Below are 4553 nucleotides of genomic sequence, written 5' to 3' on the forward strand. Positions count from 1 at the left end.
CGCTCAGCTTCGCTGTTGTAAAAAAAAAAAAAAAAAAAAAAAAGCAGCTGTAAACAATGTATAAACAAATGATTGTAGAGTGGGGCTGTGTTCCAATACAGCTTTATGAATGGTCACTGAAATTTGAATTTTAGATAATTTTTATATATTACACAATATTAGTAGTTTTATTTATTTATTTTTCCAGTCACTTAAAGATGTAAAACCCATTCTTGGCTGGCAACCTGCATCTGGCCCATGGGCCGTAGTTGCCAACTTTGGCTTAAAACAAACTGCAGCAGAGTGGCCCAAAGATTTCTGAGCTTGAGCCTAGGCTGTCGGCTCAGAGTGAGCAAGCCTCAGAAAGCTGGAATGGAATTTGACCTACATAGAAAGCACCAGGTAGAAACCTTGTTTCCTTCAGGGATCAGTACCCGGAAGCAAAGAGGAGTTCATGAGCAGGAAAGGCATAGAATTTGGCATGAGAGATCCCCACTACCACCTGAAGCTTTCCGAAAAGCCGAGGGCCCTCTGGTTATGTACTTTTCTTCTCACTGAGACTCCCATGTTCGTATCTGTGAAGTGGAAGGTATCTCCCCAGAGTGCGTTCATGGTGGTTAAATCAGGATGTATGAGCAGCGCTGGCAGGGTGCCTAGCCGAGCTGGTGCTGCTGATAAATGCGCCAGCTCCCTCCTCTCATCTCTGCTTTAAAGATTGATGGACACCCTCTGCCTCCAGGGCCACTGTGGGGTGCCGGGGAGGTTCAGGCACGAAAGAGTCCTGGCGTCATTGGAAGGCTGAAAGGAAATGGCTTCAAGAGCGGCCAATGCCTGAGGTCACCCAAAGGTCAGGCTTCGGACTCTTAACCCATCACTCTTCATTTTATAAAGACTTGGCAGAATGGAAGGGTCAGAGGGTAGAGCCAAGTTAGGAAACCAAAGAACTCTAGTCCTAACCCTGACTTGTGTTTGCTGAGTATCCTGGGCACCTGCTGTCTGGCCTCAGGCTCCCCCTCTATCAAATGAGGGTATTACAGCAATCTGTGATTTCTTGAGCATCTTTCTTTTGTAACGCCCCAACATTTGTTCTTAGAAAATAAATGTATAGCAAATAAACAAAAGAGAGCTGTCATGGATCAAGTAAATCCCTGCCCACCCCCACCCCATCCTCTGAAGAGCTATGGAGCTGTGTCCCTCCTCCAGTGCACCTTAGGAGCCCCTGTGGGATGCAGTGGTGGGGGGGGGCAAGATGGAGTGACACCTGGATTCTGCGAGCTCTGGGACCCTCTCCTTGCCAAGGCACCCCTGCCTCCAAGTGGCAATAGCCATATGCCCTCCCTGTCAGTACTGTCTGAGGGCCTGCTGCAGGCCAACGCCAGGTTTGTCGTGCTTTGCCAAGGAAGGACACATGCGCCCGGGTCAAAAAGCCACAGAGTCTGGCAAGTAATGTAATATGGCCAGGGCCATCAGCATCTCAGAATGTGGAAGGAGAGGGCCCTGAAGCTGACACTGCATTGATGGTTTCCTGGGAGAGCAAGAGCTCTCAGTGGGCCTCGGGACCCCCAGAATTGGGATAGGGAAGGCAAGGAATGGGGACATGAGGTAGCTTCCTCCATGCTGGACCCTGAGTCCAGGCGTTTGCTCGACTGAGAGGCCATGGCACTCCTAGGAGAGTCAGGATCTGAATTCAGTCTGCCTGACTTTCCTTTACAGTCCCACGGGCTTTGAGTGGCAGGTTTTGGGAGGTGCCATTAGCCTGTTTCCACCTCTCAGAACTCCTTCTAACACTCATCAGGAGTTTGATAAACGCCTGAGTTAGGATGAACACCGGTCTGGCAAAACAGATACGCACAGAGCCAGTTTTGCCCAAAAGCTAAATTGAGAAGTGGTGGTTTTTCTTTGTTTTGCAATCAGTCTGTGCTTTTCCCTACCCTGGGCCCTCTGACTACAGAGACAATAAGACCCAGGTTCCATTCTTAAGGAGTTGCCAGCCTAGTCTAAGCGGCAGATGGATGTTAAGCTGAAGACTGCAGAGGACATAGACCAAAGCCTGGAAGAGCATGGGATGTTCTAGCAGGTACTCCCATCCCCAGGGAGTGTTGATGGGCTGCTGGGGGTCCCAAACTCAGTGCTGTACATTGCTCTCATTCCTTAAAAAGGCTTCCATAAGGAAGCCACAGGCTCTGTGGGGTTGGTGCCCTTCTCTGAGTTATCACCAACTATTCATTGGTTTGACACTGAAATAAGTAAATGTTGAATGAATAGACTTCATTACCATGTTTCACATAAGTCATGGGCTTGGAGACAGATGGTGCCAGTGGCCCTGTCGACGGTGACTTGCTATTCTTCCCTGATTCAGCAGACACTTGTTGAGGGAACTCTGCCAGGTGCTGTAATGGGGACTGAAATTTCATCCTCATTTTCTAGGTGAGGAAACCAAGGCCCAGAGGCAAGGCTACCATGTGTCCCAACTTCAAGGTGAAAGGAAGCAGCTTGCTGCATTTAAACCTGCGTTGTCTGATTCCACCTCCAGCAATGATCAAACTGGCTATGGTGGGTGCAGGAGGGCTGGAAGGTGGAAACACGGATACGTGACTGGTCTCAGTTCCCTGCGCCTACCACAGAGCAAGGGCCATGCCCCGCCCCCTGCACCTAGCACCGAGCACGCCGTTAATCTAGCTGATCGGTCCCTATTTCTTCCCCTGCACATACTGTTCTGTCCACCTGGAATGTAGCCTCACCACTGCTTTCCCACTTGGCAGACTCCCTGCGTGTCCTCCACGGCCCAACTTCAATGTCACCTCTGGAACTCATCTTTGATTGTCCCGAGGCAACATTGGAAGTTTTTACCTCCAGGGCTCTCACAGGGCCTCCTACCGCCCTCTGTGGAAGCCCAGACCACACTGGCCTCTCAATGTCTTCATCTTCCTCCTTCTGACCCCTGACTGAACTGAAAGCCCTTTCCTTGATGTCAGGCCCGAGGCCTGTTTCATGCGTGGCCCCAGCTCCAGCACAGGGCCTGGAACACGGGTCACTGAGCGTTTTAGTAAGTCCTAATGCAACAGGCTGCCTGGGTGGATGTGGGTATGACCCAGAGCATTGTTTTCTAAAGTGGAGTTTGACCTTGACCTGCCAATGGCAAACTCCAGCAGATGAGTTTGTCCTTGGCTCTGAGGTTACAGTCAAGCAGCTGCTCAGTGGGGCCCCAGAATGACTTCAGAGGCCCAAGACCCCTGGAACATTAGAGCCAGACTTAAACAGGGCCTGTAATAGTAGCAATCCCCTTACTCAGCCACTGCTGTAGTATCATTTGCTTATGCTCTACCAACATAATTTTTGCCAGATTTGTGGATCATCTGTATTATTTTTCACTTAACATTTTTACTCACATTGCTTTGTTCTAAGTAATAAGAAATCATAGGGCTTCAAAAAATGTATTTTGAGTAGGTGGTCCATTCACACAGGCTGGACTGCAGTGGCCCGCACACAGCTACCACAGCCTTGTCCTGCTGGGCTCAGGTGATCCTTCTGCCTCAGCTTTCCAAGTAGCTGGAACTGCAGACATGCGCCACCACGCCTGGCTAATTTTTGGGTTTTTTTGAGTTGGAGTCTCACTGTCACTCACACTGGAGTGCAGTGGCCACTCCCAGCCTCCGCAGCCTTGACCTGCTGGGCTCTGGCGATCCTTCTGCCTCAGCATTCCAAGTAGCTAGAACTACAAGCGTGCGCTACCACACCTGGCTATTTTTTATTTATTGTAGAGATGAAGTCTCGCCAAATTGCCCAGGCAGGTCTCAAACCCGCGGGCTCAGGCAGTCCACTCACCTCGGCCTCCCCAAAGCATTGGGATTACAGGCTGAGCCACCAAGCCCAGCCTAATTTTTTAATTTATTGTAGAGATGTGGTCTCGCCAAGTTGCCCAGGCTGCTTTCGAACCCGTGGGCTCAGGCAATCCTCTCACCTTGGACCTCCCAAAATGCTGGGATTATGGACATGAGCCACCACGCCCTGCCCTTGTGCTTTCTTTTAAGTAGACGTGTGTGTTCTCCCTATCCCTCCCCTGATAATTTTTTAACAAAAAAAAGGTAGCATATAACATGTGATTCTGAAACTTCCTTTTTTACTTAACACTATAACTTGGAAAGTGTCCCAAATCAGTACATAAAGAGCTTTAGGCTGGGTGTGGTGGTTCACACCTGTAATCTCAGCACTTTGGGAGGCCGATATGGGAGGATCACTTGAACCCAGGAGTTCAAGACTAGCCTGGGCAACAAAATGGGACTTCATCTCTACAAAACATCAAAAAATTAGCTGGAAGTGATGGCATGAACCTGTAGTAGTCCCAGCTACTTGAGAGGCCAAAGGATCACCTAAGCTCATGAGGTTGAGGCTGCAGTGAGCCATGATTGTGCCACTACATTCTAGCCTGGGTGATGGAGTAAGACGCCAACTCAAAAAAAAGCTTTAGCTGGTTTGGTGACTCAACCTGTAATCCCAGCACTTTGGGAGGCTGAGGTGAGTAGATTGCCTGAGCCCGCGGGTTCGAGACCCGCCTGGGTAACTTGGCGAGACCT

The sequence above is a fragment of the Carlito syrichta genome, unplaced genomic scaffold (genome assembly GCF_000164805.1).
Source record: "Carlito syrichta isolate Samal-C Ts95f unplaced genomic scaffold, Tarsius_syrichta-2.0.1 Scaffold315356, whole genome shotgun sequence".
NCBI classification, from domain to species: Eukaryota; Metazoa; Chordata; class Mammalia; order Primates; family Tarsiidae; genus Carlito; species Carlito syrichta.